The following is a 22,348-nucleotide window of genomic DNA, read 5'->3' on the forward strand; positions in this document are numbered from 1 at the left end:
CTTGCCAAAGTAGAGTCTGGGATTGGAACTCCTACCTAACTAGTTTATCACACTACAGCAGTACGCAGTTATGGGACATAGGTTCATAGGTTCATAGGTTCATAGGTTCATACTAGGCTATCTGCCCTAGGGCATTTATAAGCCTATCCCAGAGTTTTGTGGCTTTCGCCACCCCTTTATTTTGAAGGATACTATGCCCATTATTTTCCTGTGCCTCTGTCAAGCAGTGACACTGAGGTTATCCCTGGGGTATACCTGCGATCTCCCATCCATTGGTCAAGATTTCTCTTGAACAAGGCCAGCGAGGTGCTCTGCCTCACATGAACCGGGATTTTGTTCCACAGCATAGGGAGTCTCTGGGTGATGAATCTGTCCCTCCAGCACGTCCTATTAATAGCCGTGTCGAGGTTTAAGTCTCTTGCCCTTGTAGTTCTGATGGATTTAGATTTTTTGAGGTGAAGCATGTTCATTAATTCCGGGTTGGACATGGCCTTGTATGTCAGGCACAGGTCACCTCTGAGCAGACGGTAAGCGACTGAATAGAGCTGGAGTTCTTTCAGTCGGGCAGCATAAGACATATTTTTGAGACCCTTTATCCTTTTGGTGAGGAACTTTTGGGGCCTTTCCAATTGCTGCAGGTGTCGGGTCAGATACATTCCGAATGGGGCATTGTACTCAATCATTGGTCTGATGAGTGATGAGTACAGGGGAACGATGACCTCCCTTGATCTAGATGTGAAACCCTTCATGATCAGGTGGGCAATGTAGAAGGTCTTCCTAACTACTTTGGCAACGTGAGTGTCAAATGAAAGGTTACTGTCAACCTGGGTCCCCAGATCCCTGATAACCTCTTCTGTGCTTAGTGGATTGTCACCTATATGGTAACTAGGGGTAACCTTGTTTTTCCCGAAGGGAATGACTATGCATTTTTTGGCGTTTAACTTTAGGCCATGGCTCTGGCACCAGTTATCCGTTTCTATGAGACCCTTCTGAAGGATGTCTGTGTCAGATGGGTTTTCAACTATGGTGCCCAGTTTGCAGTCATCTGCAAACTTTGTCAGCCATAATCCTCCTGTGTTTGCCTGTACTTCTTAAAAGTAGATGCCGAACAAGAGTGGGCCTAGGACTGAGCCCTGTGGGACACCACTTGTGACTGGCTTGGAGTCTGACATGGCGCCAGCAACTCTGACCCTGTGGGTTCTGTCACTTAGCCAGTTTGCAACTCATCTTGTGACGTATGGGTTTACGTTTAAGCTGATGAGTTTTTCAATGATACCCGAGTGGGGTATTGTGTCGAAAGCCTTTGCCAGGTCAAGGTAAGCTGTGTGGACTGCCTTGCCCTTGTCAATGGCCTTGGTGACTGTTTTGAAAAAGTCAACCAAGTTTAAAAGGCATGATCTGCCCTTGACAAAGCCAAACTGGGTTGGATCCAAAGTCTGCAAGTCCCCTATGTCTTTATTTATGAGTTCCATTATGATCCTCTCCATAGCTTTGCAGACCAGGCTTGTCAAGCTGATGGGACGGTAGTTTCCGGGGTCGGTGGAGGCACCTCCTTTGTGAAGTGGGACCACCGTTGCCGTACGCCACTCCTTGGGTACATATCCTGAGGTGAGACTAAGATTAAACAGCTGCCCTAACTGTGGGTTTAATTCCTCATTGAGTTCGTGGAACACACAACCGGGGACACCATCTGGTCCCATGGATGCTGTGTTTTTCCTTGAGAGAGCAGTTCTCACCTGAGCATTTGAGATGTTTGGGGACTACAATCCTCTGATATAGATATCTCTCCTTTGGGGAGGGGAGAATTTGCACTGAACCTGTCAGCCAGTATGTTGGCAATGTCTGTAGGTTCCGTGATTTTTACATCATTTTGCACTAATTCTGAGCATATCTGGGAGTTTCCTCCCAGGTTTCTAACATAGCTAAAAAAGGCCTTATGATTGTCTTTTGAGTCCTTAGCGATTTTCTCTCAAAATTTGCCTTGGATGCTTTTATGAGAGATCTCAGTTTTTTACTTATAATGATCAAGGGTGTCTTCCCTTTTATGGATTTTGCTCTATCTTGTAGTAGCTTCTTCCTTTTGTTGTAAAGCTTGTTTATGGCTGGGGTCCACCAGACTGGACGCTTGCCTTTGGTACAAAGAGTCTTTGTTTTGTTTGGGATTGACTGATCCATGCAGTCCTGGAGGTGCTGGTAGAAGGCATTTGTAAGTGATTCAGTGGTTTGAGTAACGGTTTCCGCTGGCTCGGGGGCCTTGAAAGAGACCACACCAGTCTTTAGGAGTGTGAAGTCGGCTTTTGAGAAGTTCTTCACTGTGGTCTTTTTTATCTGGGGTGGGGGCGGGATGTGGACTTTCAGTGAGATTTGTTTATGATCTGATCTCACCAATGATGGGTATACCTCTGGTGTTGAACATTGTGACCCCATGTTTGTGATGATGAGATCTAGTATGGTTTCTCCTCTTGTGGGGATGGTGACTAGTTGTTCCATGGCATTTGAGTTTATGAACTCTAGGAACCTTTGGGCTAGAGTGTTGGGGCTTGAGTAGTGATCCCAGTCTATATTTGGATAGTTGAAATCACCCAGTACGATGGTGTTTGGAGATATATTTATCCCCTCCAGTGTTTTCAGGAAAGCTGTGTGAGGTTCCTGAGTTTGAGAGGGTGGCCTGTAACAGGTTACAAACTGCAGAGCAGTCTTGCCTACGGTTAATTGCACCTGAATGGTTTCCGATGCATCGTGCATTGCCACCAACCTTGAGGTGAGGGTGTGCTTGATGAATATGGACACCCCCCCTCCTTTCTTGGTGTTGTCCGGATTTTGGGGCCGGAACGCATGATATGAGGTAAAACCATGGAGATTACTGGGCTACAACTCTCCCAAAGGTGTATTTCACAGTGGATGGCCTCAGCAGGTTTGTCATAGTAGGGCTATGGGGAGGGCAGTTTGTGTGCATGGGCCATAACCCTTTCATCTAGAGTTTGACACACCACATGTGGACACACACAGCGTCATATTCCACAGGTATGTGTATACAGCTGCTACATGACTACTTTCTTGTACAGTCATGTTGCACAGCTAGCACGTGCACCACATAGTCTGTAATGCTGACGGATACTGGTGACTAGTATCTACAGTGAGTGACATCTGAACCTCATGTGGTTGTGACCGTTTGTCTGTGTGCTGGGTGGGACAGGCCTGGATGGCTCCTTGTCACAGTCACCCTCTTCCACACATCTATGTATGTCTACCTTTGGCTTATTATAGTGTGTTGTCCTTAGATATATGTCTGTATTCCTGTCCACTGTGTGTGCAAAGCATGTGTGTTGCATACTGAGGAGTGTCTGCACTAACATCTGCAACTGCCAGATATGTCTGGTCCACTGGTGTTTGCAGACATGGCGTTCATGTTGCCAGATATGTCTGGTCCACTGGTGTTTGCAGACATGGCTTTCATGTGTTTAAGTGTGTGAGCATGCCCAGTATGACCTTTCTGTATGTTGTTGACTGACATTGCCTTTATTTCTCTAAGTGTGTGAGCATGCCCAGTATGCCTGTCTGTACTGAATGTGTGGATCAAGTCCAGGTAGTCGGTACTGCAGTGCTGACCTATGTGTTGTACACCTACAGGTAGCATACTGTTTCTGCAGGGTATCTGTCAATCATTTGGCATTGACTGTTATTACAGTCTACATTGGATGGGGAGGCACACCTGACTATTTCTACATTTCTACACAGGATTGGGGGAGACACACCTGACTGTTATTACATTTCTTCATAGGATGGGGGGGGGCACACCTGACTATTTCTACATTTCTACACAGGATTGGTGGGGCACACCTGACTGTTACTACATTTCTTCATAAGATGGGGGGGCACACCTGACTATTTCTACATATCTAAACTGGATTTGGGGGGGCACACCTGACTGTTACTACATTTCTATGTAGGATGGGGAGGGGCACACCTGACTATTTCTACATTTCTACACAGGATTAGGGGGGGCACACCTGACTGTTACTACATGTCTATGTGGGATGGGGGAGCACACCTGACACTTGTACACATTTGCTATGACTGTACTGGTATGTCAGGTACTCCATTTCATTCTGTAGTCTTACCTAGCATGTTGACTAGAGGTATACCAGTATACTACAGATCTTAGCTTTTATTTACCTACATAATAGTTCCTGACTTCCTACCCTTCAGAACTGATGTCCCACTGCCTGACCTGCTGTAGTCTGTCTGTGTAGGCCTGGGGGGGTTACCCATAGGCCTCATTCAGAGGCCATACACAGCCTTTGTCTGTGTTTGTCTACACCTGTCCTTCTGGCTGTGACTGTTGTTGGGTATGTGAACCCCCTGACTGGTATGTGTGAGTCACTTACCTTGTGGATGTCTGAGTATTGGGGGTTGTGCTGCAGGGCTGCCTATGTCTGATGCACATAGTACACTCCCTACATATGGTTGAGCACAGGTATTGTAATTTTTGGCATCCCTTTTACTGTATGTGAGATTCAGAGAGACGTGTTATTCTGTGGGTTCCTCCTGTGTCAGTGTATGTGCTATGCGTTGCCTCTTTGCCAAGGCCAGGGCATACTGGGCATGCCTCCTTCTGCCTACTGGGGCAGGCTCAGGTTGTTCTTCCTCTGAGTCACTCTGTGCCTGATTCAGGCCTTGGCAATGGTTGGGGACTCTGTGGCCCTGTCCCATGTTGTTCCTGCTGCAGCTGTTTCCGCAGGATCATATTGTGTAGCATGGCACATACGAGGACAATATGGGTACATGTAGCTGGTGAGTATTGCAAGGATCCACTGGATGTGTCCAGACACCGGAACCATGACTTGAGCATCCCAAACATATGCTCTACTATAATTCTGGTGTGTGCGTGTGCCTCATTATGAAGTTCTTGTTCAGGTGTGTCTGCATTTCTGTTGGGTGTCATCAGCCACGGCTCCAATGCGTATCCAGCATCCACAACTAGGTGACCATGAGGGATGTCCCCATTGGCAAATCTCTGGTACAGCTGCGTCAGATGCCAGATGTGGGAATCATGATAGCTTCCAGGGCAGCCAGCACACACATTCATTATTATGCCCTGGGCATCACACACAACCTGGCAATTGATGGCAGGGAAGCCTTTGCGGTTGATGTAGACCCTACCCCGCTCACCGGGTGGTGCTTTGATGCATATGTGCATGCAGTCTAGAGCACCCACTAACTCAGGGTTTTCTGCTATTTGGTGGAACAGTTGCATATTGCTGGCTAACACCTCACAGGTGTTGGGGAAATAAACATGCTCACTGACATGTGCTGACATGGCATCCAGGAACTGGTGGAGTACCCTGGATGGTGATGCCTGTGAGATCCCCATCATATCACCAGTTGGCCTTTGGAAGGTACCTGTAGATAGTATTCTTAGGCCTACACATACCTTGGTATCCACTGGGATGGGTTCCCCTCTGTTAGTTCTGTGTGTGAGGCGTGGCTGGCACAGCTCAACAATTTGCTGTAGGAGGTCCCTGTCCACCCTATAGCGCTCCACTATCTCCAGCTCATGTAGCACCTGGTAGGTTACCCAGGGTCTGAACACTCTTCTCCATCTCCTCACTGTGTGTTGGTCAACAGCATTCACATCCTCACCACCCTCAGCCTCTTCCACAAGTTGTTGTATGATAGCTATTGCAGCCTCTATCATTTTGCTGTTGTGAATGTTAAAAGTTCCCCGCTTGTTTACACCGGTGGTGTAGAGTGTGGGAAAAACCAGAGGGAAGATGTTTGCATAGTTTATAGTAGTGTTCTGGGCTGGGCTGGTCTGCTGCCTGTGTAATTGGCTGATTCGGATACATTTCACCTGCCAGCTATGCTAGTTCTCCTTGGTTACCTTCCTACCACTGTTTTCCCTTCCCATTACCTTCCTGTTTAAGCCTGGGGGCATGCACACCCACTTAGGCAATGTAAAGAGTGCTAGGCAGATTCAGACACCCCCCTAGCTTAGCTGTGCTAAGCTAGGAGCAAGCCCAGGCCACAGGGTGCCAGTCCACTTACAGTATGCTTGCACACCCCCCCCCCCATAATGTCAGCTAACTCCTAAGCTTGCAGCAAGCTATTCCTACTCTTACACTGTTGGGACCTGACTAGCATGCTGGGGAAAACTGGGATTCACTATCATTCCCCTCATTTGCATAGGATTGCCTGCTAATGCATAGTTACATGTGTCACCCTGAGCAACCACTACTCACTGGCCATGTTGTCTTCTGCCTACCATTGCCTTGCATGGCAGAATAGTGATTTTAGTTGGAATGCTTAATTTAGGTTTATTTTGTTATTTTCTCCCCGGTCCCATTTGCGCGCTGCTGCCCTACGCTTAAACAGCTGAGATCGGCTACAAAAAATAAAAGTTGATTTTTTTTTGGCTGTTTGCAGTGCCAATGACCTTATACTTGGCCATTGGCATGCTTCCTAACTGATATGCAGCCTTTATTTGGAGCTGTCACAGCTCCATTTTGGATTTTGCAGAAATGTACTCGGTTACTATTACAGTACATTTCTGCAGATTGCACTAGTCCTGCACGGCCGGTTGCAAGCTTCCTGGATTACAATTTCACCTCATTTGCATGGATTTCTCTTGCAAATTGAGTGATTTGCATACAGGGGCTTAATCCGTGCAGGATTAGTGCAGGAGCGCTCATGCATGCCCCTGCAGGCTGTTCCTGGATCGCAATGCAGACATATTGCCTGCTAGAGCTCCTGCACTGATGTTGCACGCCGTGCAAGGCATAGATAATCTGGGGGACTATGGAGGACACAGCAGCAAATACAGGTAGGAGAAAAGTTCAGAATCTGGATACAGACCATACACAAAGAGCCAGAGATTGAAATACTCATAAATAGAGGATTATCTTTGGAGACAAGTATAGTGAAGGGTAGCAGATAGGAGTGCCCACTATTATACTTACGTTTGATGAGCTGGCAGAGGAAGTCAAATATAATTTAGCAACATACTTCTTAGAACAAGAAATCTGGAAAAAGCCATAATGAATGGGGGACAAAAGCCCAAAAATATGGACAATTTTTAAATATCACTCTTGCAAACTTAGAAAGTTGAGAGAGTAACAGGTTTTTGCATTCGCATGAAATTTTACAAAGGATATGAAGTCTAAAACTCACATTTCTGTCATTATTTTCTGACTTCAGTCCTCAAAGATTTGCCAATGATTTTTGGAGAAACAGACCAAAAATATGAGGAAAAAAATCTGGACAGTTGAGAGATATGTTTAGCAATACTTGAATTAAAAAGGAAGGGATAAAATCTCAATTTGTGTTGTCTGAAGATAACTGCATGTTAATATCAGAGAATGTGGGTGCAGCATGTTAATGTCAGAGGATGTGGGTTCAGCAATGGGAAGTGTAAGAAACATATTTGAGAAGTTTAGGGAAATTGCAGGCCTCAGGGGTAACAAAAAAGACAGTGGTAATGAGATTATGAAAAGGAAAGAGGAATGGGGGACCAGGTGAGATAAAAGAGGCAGGAAGTACCTAGAACTCTATGTTGGAAATATAGTAACAGAGATTACAATAAGAAGCCTAGAAGAAGTTGGAAAAAAGGTATGGGATACTCTCCAGAAGGGCGATGAGAAGACTTGTAACTGCTAGTGAGCATTTGATGCAGCAAGGATGACAATACTACCAATAGTCTTCCACTTACTCTGCAAGATAGAAATAGACCCCCAGGGACAAAAGGCTACAACAAATGCAAAATGGTATATAAGACTGGGTCGGTAAAGGCAAGGGGAAAACAATGAGTAAAGAACAAGGTAAAAACAAGGTAAAAATGAGAATGAATAAGAGAAAGGGGTGCAGGGAGCTCCTGCATATTCCAACATATGCACTGACATTGTTTCATAGTTTCATAGTTATGTGCTAGGCTAGCAAACACTGGAGGCCTTTGTAAGCCTTTGCATACAATCCAACCCAATTCTGTAGCTATGCATCATGGGTGTTTGTTAGGAGGGGGAAGTTTTTAAAGGTTATGTGTATGTTTTTGTGTGTGTGTGTGTGTGTGTGTGTGTGTGTGTGTGTGTGTGTGTGTGGTGGGGTATGTTAGTTTGGACATTACTGTCTTCTTCTGTCTTTCAGAGGTACGGGGGCCAGACCAAGGATGAATTTCCAATTTCCTGTCCATTGGTCAAGGTTACGCTGTAATTGGGTTAGGCATGGCTTCTGCTTTACATGGATGGGGAGCCTGTTCCAGAGCATGGTGATCCTCTGAGACACATATCTGTCTTGCCAACATATCTTATTTATGTCACAAACAAAATTTAAATCCTTGGATCTAGTGGTTCTGATTCTGTTCATTTTCCAGATGTGCAAAAGGTCCATCAGAGCTGGATCTGAGGATGCCTTGTATGCCAGGCATAGATATCGTCTCTGTAGCCTGTAGGAGACAGAATATAGAGACAGGGCTTTAACGCAATCTGTAAAGGACAGTATGTTTATATCCTAGATTTTACTGGTAAAGAACATTTGTAGGCATGCCTACTGTTGCACATGTTTGGTTAGGTACACGAAGAAGGGGGCATTATACTAAATTATGGGTCTAATAAGTGGCACTATGACTTGCTTGGAGGAACTTGGGTGACATAGAATAATTTTCTTACTACTTTGGCCACATGTTGGTCAAAGGTCAGATTACTGTTTACATATGTTCCCAGATCCCTAACTACTGGGTCAACTCTTCAGGGGTGTCTTACCGATGTAGTGGCAGTTTTCTCAAAATACACTATAATGCATTTTTGGCATTGAGTTTTAGTCTGTGACGTTGTAATTTATCTGTTAGACTGTCTTGTAAGATATTTTTGTCATGGGGGGAGTGTATGATAACTCTCAATTTGCAGTCATTTGTGAACTTGGACAGCCAAAAGCAATTGACATTAACCCTTAGCTCTGAGAAATAGATGCCAAATAGGAGCAGTCCCAGCATGGAACCCTGAGGTACCCCATTGGTGAGCTGTCTCTTACTGGAGGTGGTGTCAACAATCCTGACTTTTGTGGTCATGCCTGTGAACTAGCTGGCAATCTAGTGAGTTGTGCAGGGGGTTTATGCTCAGTTCGGTGAGTTTGTCAGCTATACCTGAGTGAGGTATTATATCTAACACTTTAGCCTGATCCAGGTTGGTGGTATGCACTGTTTCCCCATGTCCATCACCTTGGTGACCTTCTCAAAGAAGATCAACAGCTTTAATAGGCATGATCTTCCCTTGACAAAACTAAACTGGGTTGGGTCCAATGCCTGAACGTTGCCTATGTCTTTGTTGATCATTTCCCCGATAATTCATTCCATAGCTTTGCATATTAAACTCATCAGAGTAATAGATCTGTATTTTCCAGGGTCAGTTGATGGTCTACCCTTGTGAAGTGAGATAACCATTCCAGTCCTTCAGTCTCATGGTATGAAGCCTGTTTTGAGGCTATAGTTGAAAACTTTGTCAAGTGATCCTGACAGGCTATGTTTCCAGCTATCCTGGGATATTGTTAGGGATCATTTAGGCTGTGTTTTTAGCCTTAGCAAAGTCTGTCAGGACCTGCTGCCTTTAAATAGCTGGGGGGGATTCTAGTAGGTCATTTATGGAGGTAGGTGGGGGAGTGGGGATGAATTTTGAGCTGAATTTGTTAGCCAGCAAATTTGCTGTGTTCCTCTGCTCAGTGAAGGTAGCATCACTGACCACCAGTTCTGCACACTAGTGTGTTTTACCTTTGAGGTTTCAGAGATGGCTGTAGTAGGCCCTGTGGTTGTCTTTAGCCTGTGAGGTTATCTTGACCTCATAATTGGCCTTGTTGGACTTAATTAGTCCTCTTAATTTCACATCTAGTTTAATTAGAGAGTTCCTATTATTATTATGGGAGTTGCTGTTCCTGATTTTAGCCATGTAATTTTTCCATTATTTTATATACCCTCTTAAGGTTAGGGTTCCACCAGTGTGGTTTGCTTTTAGGGTTTGTTTTGGGCTTACTTCTAGTAGGAACAGCAGCCTCTATACTGCCATTTACAGGGTTGTATGGATCTATCTTATTTCATCGACCTCTATCCATCGAAACTAACTTCAGCGAACATCAAATTTTTTTACAGGGTAAGTAACCAATTGGCCAATACCACAACTTTGAACTTTTCCCCACCACAGTGTGATCTCAAAGTTGATATATATAGTTAGTGGGGTTTGGGTGGTGCAGCCCCCCCACATTGTGGGGTGTTGGTTTGATTTAGTATGATGTGTGTTTTGATGGGGTAGTGGACAATTGGTTGCCTACCCTTTAAAAAATGTAGATGTTCGCTGAAGTTAGTTTTGATGGATAGGGGGTCGATGAATAAGCTGTTGATGAAAGAAGATTTAGACAATCTAATATAGACCCAGTTGTACAGGGTCTGTGAACAATTCTCCATAGGTTGTTGTGAACTCAGGGTTGGAAGAGGCATTGAATTTTGATAAACTTTTGCTTAATAGGGTGTAGTTTATTTTGGAATAGTTCCTAACTGATACAGCCGGGGTTAGCAAATTGATTTTTATTTTGAAGTAGACAGCTTTGTGGTCCAACCTTACCAGTGAAGATTTGACACTGGGATGGGCGTGGGGGGGGGTACAATACTCTCCCATATTGGTGAGTACCAGGTTCAGTATGTTTGAACCTTTGGTGGGACTGTCACTATATGGTCAAGGGTATTTGTGTTAATGTCCAGTAATCATTAAGTGAGTATGAGGTAGTGTATGTTTCCCAGTCTATACAGGGGTAGTTAAAGTCTCCCATGAATAGGGTATTTGGTTGAATGGTGAATGGTGAGTCTCTCCAATATGTCTAGGTATGAGCTATGGGACTCTAGAGACATAGAAGGTGATATAGCGTGTTAAGATATAGTATGGGACTTTGTCTATGGTGATTTGCACTTGAAGAAATTCCAGGGCATTGTCCTGTTTAACCAATGTAGAGTTATGCTTGTTGTTAATATAGATTGAGACCCATCTGCCTTTTGTCCCTGTCTGTGCAGTTGATAGTCTAAATATGTGTGTGCAAAACAATAAAATAAATGTCTTATCTGCCAAGGATGAAGCAGGATTAATTCAGGACCCCCACAGAATGTGGTGAGGGTGCCAAGCAGATGGGAGCTCTAGGAAAATGAGCAGGAGACAATTTGTAGTAAGGGAGGCTTACTCAAGTGCAATACGTGTTTAATGGGTGGGCACTTACTATTATGTATATATAGAAAACAATGAGTGGGAAAGTACTTAAATAGTTAGCACAACACAAAATAAGCAATGAAAGAGGAGACGGAGGGACTTTGGAAGTCAGATAACCTTAAGAGGGGGAAGCCAGAGGCAAACTGGAACTCATGTCCTGTGGTTACAATTTCAGAAACTTTTAGCTTAATGCCTCAGAGGTGGGTGTGGTGAGGTAGGGCAGAGTCAAAGAACAAGGGAGAAATTAGTAGCAAGGTAAACAGAAAGGCACTGTATTGCAACTTTAAGCAGGCATATACAGCTATAAAAAGTACTGAAGCATAAATCCTGGAACAGAACGCACCGTACTGCTACTACTGCAACCCTACCATAGACTTAGGCCCCAGACCATGTAGAAATTAACCAGCAATGATGTAATAAATGACTAAATGGGTTCAAATATGGCAGCAGATCACAGTCCTGCCACAACTGTGAAAGAAGCTACAAGATTGTCCAGAATGACTTCAAAATACAGAAAAGCTACCTTTTACACGTATTCTACATATCAAATTAGAAGTGCAGTATAACGCGTAAAAATGCTAAATTCTTCCAGTAATACATAATCTTTAAACAACTACAAATGAATCTATAAGACTAAGGTCCTAGAACAAACTAGAAAATGCAAACAGTTGAATGGACAAAAAGCAGAGAAGTACAAAAAAAGTATCATCACATTTAAGCAGAGTTTAAATAAAAATGTTTTTCTTCCTTTTTGATGAAAAGCTTGTATCTCACACCTCTCAGAGTTTTGAACAAAAGCCCCTGGGTGGCTGTAGCTCTCGCCTAAATATATCAGACTTGTTAGAGAGGGATCATATCGATTACAACCAATACTGGAGCTCAAGTCCTGTGATTAGAATTACAGAAACTTTTAGTTTAATGCCTCAGTGGAGCAACAGTAGCAAGATAAACAGAAAGACAATGTAATGGAACTTTAAGCAGATATATACAGCTATAAAAGTACTGAAACACAAATCCTGGAGCAGAATTCACAATACTGCCATTTTTTGCAGTCTCACTACAGATTAAGGCACCATATTACTGGAATACAACTTTAAACAGGTATATACAGCTATAAAAAGTATTGAAGCACATATCCTGGAGCAGAATTCACCACAGACTTAGGCCCCAGACCATGCAGACATTTACAGTTATTGCTGTAATAAATGACTGCATGAGGCTAAAATCTGACAGCAGATCATGGTCCTGCCAGAACTGTGAAAGAAGCTACAAGACTATTAAGACTGGGTTCAAAATACAAAAAAAAAAAAAAAAAAAAAAACTTTTACATATAATTCTACTTATGGAAATATAAGTGCAATATAAAAGCATGCAATTATACACAATCTTCACACAACTAGAAATGAAGTTGAAAGATTAAGATCCCAAAACAAACTAAAAAAATGCAAACATATATTTTTGTATTCCTCTGTTTTTTTGTTAGTTTATCATCACAGTGGTCACTAAGTGCAACTTAAAATATCTAAGTGTAATTTAAATAAAAGGCTTTTGTTTTCTCTTTCCTTTTGATGGCAGCAGATGAAAAATAAGTGCAGTATAATATATAAACAATGTTAAAATCCTGCAGTAATACACAATCTTCACACAACTACAAATGAAGCTAAAAGACTAAGATCCCAGAACAAAGCATCACAAACACCTGTCCCCTGCCTAGTATCTTTGATGAGCAGGTCTTAAATGCCCTCTCCAAGGCCAAAAGCACAGCCTCTATGGGACCAGACAATATCCCGGGTTGTGTTCTACATGGGTTAAAACAGAAATCAGCATCACCATTGAGCACACTTTTCAGTTACAGTCTAACCACTGGCTTCATCCCAGTGGAATGGAAAACAGTTACCATCATCCCTTTGCACAAAGGGGTTCCATCCATGGAGTTGGGAACTATAGACCCATTAGCCTGACAAGCCTTATCTGCAAGGCAATGGAATGAATCATCATGGGCCTTATTAACAAAGATATAGGAAATCTCCAAATGCTCAATCCCACCCAGTTTGGCTTTGCCAAGGGGAGATCATGCCTGTTAAACTTGGTGGACTTCTTCGATACAGTCACCAAAGCCCTACACATTAAAATTTGTGCATATGGCCTACCTAGACTTAGCCAAGGCCTTTGACACAATCCCCCACTCAGGCATCATTGATAAACTCACTCTGCTGAGTATCAACCCATATATTTTCAGGTAGGTTGCAAACTGGCTGACTGATAGAACTCATACGATCAAAACAGGGGACTCCACCTCCTCCAGTAGACCCGTAACTAGTGGTGTTCTACAGGGATCGGTTCTGGGACCCTACTGTTTAGAATCTACTTCTCTGAAGTACAGGCTAAAACTAAAGGACTGTGGCTGACAAAGTTTGCAGATGACTGCAAACTGGGTGCGATCATTGAAACCCCTAGCAATGCCAACATCCTGCAAGCAGGTCTTATGCAGACTAATGATTGGTGCTAAAGTCATGGTCTTAAACTTAATGCAAACAAATGCATCATCATCCCCTTCAGCAAGATGATGTTCCTGCAAACTACCACATCAATAGCAATACCCTAAGCACACAGTCAGTGGTGAGAGATATGGGCACACAGGTTGACAGCAACCTTAACTTCATTCACCATGTCTCCACAGTGGTAAGAAGGGCATTTTATATTGCTCATCTCATAAGTAAGGGCATTGCCTCCAAATAAAAAGAGGTTATAACCCCCTGTACTTTTCCATCATCAGGCCAATAATAGAGTAGAGTGCTCCCTTTGGTATGTTCTTTTCGAAACACCTGCGGCAGTTGGAGAGACTACAAAGGTTCCTTATAAAGAAAATTCAAGGTCTTCAAGAACTGTCTTATGCAGACAGACTGAAATCATTGTCACTTTACTCTGTCATACAGACTGCTCAGAGGCTACCTGTGTCTTGCATATAGAGCAATCTCTGACCCAGCTTTGATGGAAATGCTGCACATTCACAAGTCAAATGGCACATGGGTCACTCACTCAAAGGATCTGAACCTAGTATGTGACATCAACAGAACTTGCAGGAGAGACAGATTTGTCTCACAGAGGTTGTCCCACCTTTGGAACAAGCTTCCTATTCATGTTAAATAAAGCCCTTTGTTGGCCCTATTTAAGCACAATTTGGATGATTGGATGGGTAACCAGAAACTCACCCTGGGAGGTTCCACCTGTGTCACTCCTGAATAGGGACAATAGGAGCTGATTTTAATGTCTGCTTGAACCAGACACCCTTGGGAACATGAGTTGAACTTGGCTAGGCTTGTAAAGGCCATGGGCCATTAGCCTAGTAACCTCCTATGATCCTAAGTAAAAAAATGCAAACAGATACTTTTTGTATTTTTCTGTTTTTTTGTCAATTTATCACCACAGAGGTCACTGTAACTGCAACTTAAAATATTTTTGTGGAATTTAAATAAAAAGCACACCTCTCAGAGTCTTAAACAAAAGATCTGGATTCAGGGCAGCATGGCTGTAGACAATGTCTACTGCATCTGGTATTCCCAGATGGTCTTCTATCCAAATACTAACTAGGCCCAGCCCTGCTTAGCCCAACCCTGATGTAACATCACTTACTGGATAGAAAGAGGAAATGAGCAGTTTAAGCAAAAGAGAGAAGGGGTTACTAAAGCACCACTAAAGAACAGAGATGCTTGAAATCTGGACAGAAAATATCCTCATTTTACACAGCGTTACACAGTGACACTTTAGTATTTATAATATAAATCTATTAAGATATATATTCTGGAAAGTTTGTCCCAAAACACAGCTAATTGTCCAAGTTATGATTCTACATTTAATTTGGATTTGCAGGTGTGTGTCTATGGGGCCTTGCCTAATAAATGGTTGTATCCCCTTCTATCTCTCAAATTCAGGTTAATTGCTTGTTGTCTGGGACTACCCTTTCCACTTTCCAAATGTATGGTCCATGCACACAAGACTTTAATTGCTCACTCACCAAAATCATAGTCAGTGTTTGTTGTCTATAACTACCGTCCCTCCTCACTTCATGCTCTATACTCATGATTTATTGAATGCTGTAGTTGCTGGACTTAGTGCCTTACTTCTCAGGAGTCTGGGATTTGTTCCTGCTCTTCATTTATCTCCTTTATTGTCTTCTTGTTTTCCTTCTATCCATCTGTTTTTTCTCTGAGCTCTCTGGTTTCCTTCTTTCCCACTAAGACTTGCTCTTTCATTGGATTTATATTGATAGACCAACAACACCTTCACTGAATCTACTTTCAGTGAAAACATTTAATTGAAAACATCTTTAGCAAACCATGGAGCAAAGCTTTTGCCTGTATGGGGTGTCAGCCTCCCTGCATCCCCCATACCCCCCGAACTTAAATATTATTTGGAGGTTGCACAATAGTGCAGAAAAGGGAATTCTTCACTATGACTGAATCTGTTTTCAGATAAATATTTTTAATGAAACTGCATTCAGCGACATTGGCTTTGACTCAGTGACGCATTCCCATTTGATTGACTACTCTTAATTCAATCTGTATGGAATTTGCCCTTGCTGCCCAACGATCAATGTGCTTGTCTGTTGATAAAAAAAACTGACAAAATAAATGCTTGTCAGGCATGTTAAAGGCACGATGTAAAGAGATTCTTTCCTATCATTTTGCTGGCAGACATTTTTATGATCTAAGACAAAAAGACTGTGAGACAAAATATTTTTTTGTGCAGTGTTAAGAAACATGTTCCAACATATGTTTATTATATATACCTGCAGTGCAATATTTTTTGGGGATAGAAAGAATGTGCAACCAGCACATATGCTGAAGACATTCAAAAATATTGAACAGTAAAGGCACAATATTCTGTCTTTCATGGATTTGCAAATAATTCATATTTTAGTGCTTTGTAAACATAAGCAGGTTTATAATGTGTTATTTGGATACTACATTTCTTCAACTTGACTTATATTTACAACATTGTTATGGGATAAAATCTGTATGTATTCTAGAAAACGGGCTTAAACAAATAATATATTCTACTGGCTACTCAGTATTCCATATGCATGCTTTAGTATGCAATTAAAGCCCAACAACACACGTCTGATTAGTCACCACCCTAAATCCTTTTGCCTTGTTAATATAGTATAAACAGCTGACACGTTTTTACTCTCTAAGTAACAAATGAAATGCATATCCTTTTAAAATATTGAATTCCCAGTCAGGATTTATTTGTTTAAGTCCTAATGTTCTGCAATGATCTGTACTAATAATAATGGAGATGGTTAGTGTCTTGAGGAGACAGAAAATAAAGAAAAAAAACACACTGAACAACTGGAGAAACAGCCACCAACCACTGGAAGGCTTGATGCTGAAGTACTAGGAACACAGTAAAAGTGGATGGTGACCATTTCTCCAGTTGTTCAGTGCGTTTTTTTCTTTCTTTGGTGAGGTGGTTCATAGAGTGGTGTTTTTGGAGACAGAAAATAGCAACATAAGCAGGTGTTAGCCTATGCTTGCCAAGGCAGAAAACAGATTAAAAAACATTTATTGACAGCACTACTTTTTTCACTCACTAAATGGACATCGAAGCATAGTTGTGGTTATATACTCTTCTCAAATAAACTTACCAGATTACTAAAAAGAGCAATGGTTAGGCACACAGTCACTAGGTAGCACGTTAAGGAGTAAAAAACCTTTAATACACAATAAATTGTGTATTAATTTTTTTTATTCCTTAACGTGCTACCTAGTGACTGTGTGCCTAACTGCTGCTCTTTTTAGTTATTGGTATTGTTTCTGCAGTGTTCCTTGGTTTACTGGTAAACTTACCAGATTGGCAGAGAGTGGTCATTAGAACATGCATCAGTAAGCAGTAAATCTGGCCAGCAATGCAAGGAGCTGAAACCTCTGGAAACACATGAAAAGTAATAGTTTACTGTGTGTGTGTGTGTGTGTGTGTGTGTGTGTGTGTGTGTGTGTGTGTGTGTGTGTGTGTGTTGGGTGGGGTGGGTGCGTGTGTGTTCACGCACACGTGTATGTGTGTTTGCATATTAGGGGATGCTGTCCATCCTTGTAAAAATAGGTTTTGGTGTTATCAAGCTGAAGCAATGCATTTTTCTTTTTTTGTCTCAGTCTTAAAATTTCATCATGTTTAAAGTTGTATAAGACAATAAAACTCTGCACTGAATGTGGGCATAAGCCACTGCTGATCTTCATTTAGCAAACATCTTTCTCAGAAATGATGAACAGGCTTCAAGATGATACAAACAGAATATTAGAAAGTGTCTTGTATGACTTCAGCAGACACTCTACCATCTCTCTACTTTACTAACATCTTATTTTCCTTTGCTAAATCCATTTAGTGTTGCTTTGGTATACTAATAAGTAAGGCTTTTGCAGTACTCTGAAACTACACTGAGCTCATCTAGTCCTCATAGGTATCAGTTAACCACAGCTGTCATGCTGGAAGTAGGGCCAGATCTAGCACTAGGTAACCTAGGCAACTGCCAGGACTCAGTGATATCAGGGGAGGCCTGGCAATGACATTAATTTAATTTAAAAAATAGTTTTCACAACATTAACTTAACATGCTGCTTAAGTGCCTATGTTTTTGGACATTTTTCCATGAGAAAGAGTAAACACACATGAGGCCTGAACGCATGTGCGAGATTCAAACCCAAACAGCTTGGAAGAACACTAGCAGCACTGCAGGTACTTCTGCTACTTTGTGACAGGCTAACTATTTGTAAGAACCCAGCATTTATATTGATTGATTGCTGAATGGGACACATGCAAATGAGATGTATTACTTGGAAGAACCTGTAGCAGTTTTCTTTGCAGGTACTGTGTGTGTGTGTGTGTGTGTGTGTGTGTGTGTGTGTGTGTGTGTGTGTGTGTGTGTGTGTGTGCGTGTGTGTGTGTGTGTGTGTGTGTGTGTGTGTGTGTGTGTGTGTGTGTGTGTTTGTGCTCATGTGAGAAATTCCCACCCAGGATTCAGCAAGCTCTGCATGGTGTGCAGGAATAGTGCAAGAGTTGCTGCACGCAATGACTTGCACAAGTGCTCCTACACTATTCCTGCACGGACACCACTGCTATATGCTAATTACCCCATTTGCTGGTGAAAACCATGAAAATGAGGTGAATTAGATATCCAGGAAGCAGGCAGGCATCTGTGCAGGAATAGTGTAACCTGCAAAAATGTATTCGGTTACTAACCGAATACATTTTTTGCAAATTACAAAATGGAGGCATGACAGCTCCAAAGAAAGCATGTGTTCAATGTAGTAGGCACGCCAATGGCCAAATATATGGCCATTGGCATGGGAAATAGTTGCAAAATTATAAAATAACTTTTATTTATTTTTTGGCCGATTTTGTCCGTTTAAGTGTAGGGCAGCGGTGTGCAAACGGGATCGGCCCGAAAATATGAAAAAAAAAATGGAAATAAGCTTTTAAACCCAAATCAGCATTTTGCCATGACAGTCAAAGGCATGTATAAGACAACAATACCAGAGAATAGTGGTTGCTGAGGGGGAGGGCCCAGTGCGAGTGTGGTAACTATGAATTAGCATTCTATTTTATGCAAATGAAAGGACTGATAACTGAATTGCAGAATTCCTCTCAGTGTTAGCTTGCACCTAACCGTGTAGGTACAGCAACACCATGCTATAAGAATAAGAGGTAAATGACCTCATAAGGGGGGAGTGCCATGCATGCTGTAAGCTTATTGGAGCTCTGTGGCCCGTGTTTGCCCTTAGCTAAGCACAGCTAAGGAAGAGGGTGTGTCTGAGGCTGTCTAGCAGTGTTTACATTGCCTAAACCGGTGTGCACACATCGGGTTTTAAACCAAAAAAAAAAAAAACATAGGAAATAGCAGCTCTGTTCACATCTGAGCACTGGGTATGCGCGGTGCGCCTTAGGGCTTAAACGGGAAGGCAATGGGAAGGAAAACAGCAGTAGGAATGCAACCAAAGAGAACTAGCATAGCTGGCATGTGAAATGTATCAGAATCAGCCAGTTACACATGCAGTAGCCCAGCCCAGCACACTACTATAAACTATGCAAACACCTTTCACTCTGGCTTTCCCCACAAACTCTACACCACCGGTGTACACAGACAGGGAAATTTTACCTGACAAAACTAACAAAATGTTAGGGCCTGCTGTTGCTCTCATACATCAAGAGACTGAGGGTGGTGAGGATGTGAATGCTGACAACCAACCCACAGTGAGGTAGGAGGAGAAGAATGTAGAGACCCAGGGTAGCCTACCAGGGGCTACATGAGCTGGAGATATTAGAGTGCTATAGGGTGGACAGGGACATTTTACAGCAAATTGTTGAGCTGTGCCGGCCATGCCTCACACACAGAACCAACACAGGGGAATCCATCCCAGTGGATACCAAGGTATGTGTAGGGTTACGAATACTAGCCACAGGTACCTTCTAAAGGCCAACTGGGGATATCATGGGGATCTCACAGGCATCAGCATCCAGGATACTCCACCAGTTCCTGGATGCCATGTCAGCACATGCCAGTGAGCACATATATTTTCTCAACACCTGTGAAGAGTTGACCAGCAATATACATCTCTTTCATCAAATAGCAGAATACCCTGAGGTAGTGGGTGCTGTAGACCGCATGCACATTCACATCAAAGCACCACCCAGTGAGCGGGGTAGGGCCTACATAAACCGCAAGGGCTTCCCCTCCAACAACAAACAGGTCGTGTGTGATGCCCAGGGCATTATCTTGAATGTGTGTGCTGACAGCCCTGAAAGCTATCATGACTCCCACATCTCGCATATGACACAGTTGCACCAGAAATTTGCCAGTGGGAATATCCCATATGGCCACCTAGTGGGGAATGCTGGTTATGCACTGGAGCCATGGCTGATGACACCCATCAGAAATGCATACACACCCAAACAAGAACTCCATAATGAGGCACACACACAAACCAGAATCATAATATAGGGTGCGTTTGGAATGCTCAAGTCATAGTTCTGCTGCCTGGACATATCCGGTGGAGCCTTGCAGTACTCTCCAGTTACATGTACACAAATGTTCACTGTATGTGCCATGCTATACAATATGATCCTGTGGAAACAGCTGCAGCAGCAACAGCACGGAGCAAGGCCACACAGCCCCCCCACCATCGCCAAGGCCATCACAGGTACAGAGGGACTTGGAGGAGGAACAACCTGAGCCTGCTCATGTAGGCAGAAGGAGGCATGCCCAGTATGCCCAGACTTTGGCAAAGAGGCAATGCATAGCACATACACTGACATGGTAGGGACCCAGGAAATGACACCTCTTTCTCTCTGACTCGCACATACAGTAAAAGGGATGCCAAACATGACACTACCTGTGCTTTACCATGTAGAGGGAGTGTATTATGTGCATCCAACATAGTCAGCCCTCCAGCACCATCCTCAGTACTGGCACAACCACAAGGTAAGTCACTCTTCCTATCAATTTCTGAATGGAGTAGTATGTTCTGCTAGTTGTCTCTATGGTATGGATGTGAGCATGCAAGGGAATCGGGTGGCTGAATGGGATGGCAGAAGATAGTGGACACCTATATGGGCAGCATGAAATCCATAACAAATTCTGGTGTCAACAAAGTAGGCAGTACTAGATAAGGTGACAAATCCCATGGCAGTACATGTGGTGGCCCAAACATGCATGTCAGTGAGGCTCATATACTCAACACCAGCCTCAGCCAGTAGGACAGATGTAGATGACCATAAAGAAAGGCCTCCAATTGATGGCAATGGTGAACAGCCCCCCTCCAGACCTACGCAGACAGACTACAACAGGTCTGGAAGTTGTATGTTAGTTCTGAAGGGTAAGAAGTCTGAAACTGAAATGTAGGTCAATAAAACCTAAGATCTGTACTCTACTGATATGCCTCTAGTCAAAATGATAGGTCAGAATACAAAACAAAATGGAAGCCAACAGAGTACTGGAACTACCAGTACAGTCATAGCAAACATTTACAGTTGTCAGGTGTGCCCGCCCCCCCCCCCACAATCCTATGTTGAAATGCAGTAACATGTACGTGTGTTTTTAATAACAGTGGACCACAGATTACCTGAGCTAGCCCAGTTTACAGGATAGATTGTTGCATGTGTACAATATGCATGTGTCCATGTGTTAGGGTGTTGTGTGTTCAATATTGTGTGGAAGTGGTCACCATGTAGGCATGGAGGGTTGTATCTTGGTGGCCTATGGCCAGTACTGTTGATGACAGGGCCATGTTCCGACAACTGCAGTGCCAACCACAATTCATCTCAGCAATACCCTTGTCAGCAGTCATCCATACTCACTGTCCAGATGTCAATATCTGTCACCGTCTGAAAGATGGATATACCATGAATGTGGGCCCAGACATACACAGAGTACACAGGTAGAAGCACCTTAGACAGAGTACATAAAATATAACTGTCAACTGCACATACCTTTGGAATTGTACATACAGGTTAGCAGCACATTAGTTGTCTGTGTAGTATGGAATACTGATGTAGTCTAGTCAATCACTGGCAGACCACAAAAGGCACAGTTATGAAGTAATGAGAGACTGCCTATATCCCTGCACAAGACAGCATAAGGGGAATTTCCCAGGGATATCTGTGAGTCAGCTGCAAGAAGCTTCCATATCACACATGCAGTCAGCTCACCCCACCATCAGCCACAAGTTTATCACAGGTCATATCTCTGCTGATGGGAATGAGTACAGTATGACCCCCACTTCTGTATGGGAATACCCACAGAATGCAGCATGCTGAATAGATGTCCCATGCAGGTGTGTCCCTAGCTGTAAGCAGCACTCTGCCAGCATCCAGACCAGTGGATTAATATGGACAGGAACTATTGCCATCAACACCTTGCACACTTACTCTGTCACCCCAGGGGAATCCAGTGGCTCACAGCCTGGGAATGTAGGAGTGACAGAATGCACTGGCCTGCTACAGATGGCCTGCATCACTACCAAATGCCCTACAGTCCTCTGTGAAAGGCCTGTGCCTCACCCGTACTGCCAATGTATGTTATCTCATGGGGTCCCAACTAACAACATAACACAGCTCACAGAACAC

The sequence above is a fragment of the Protopterus annectens genome, chromosome 6.part0 (genome assembly GCF_019279795.1).
Source record: "Protopterus annectens isolate FY-2018-M chromosome 6.part0, PAN1.0, whole genome shotgun sequence".
NCBI lineage: Eukaryota > Metazoa > Chordata > Ceratodontiformes > Protopteridae > Protopterus > Protopterus annectens.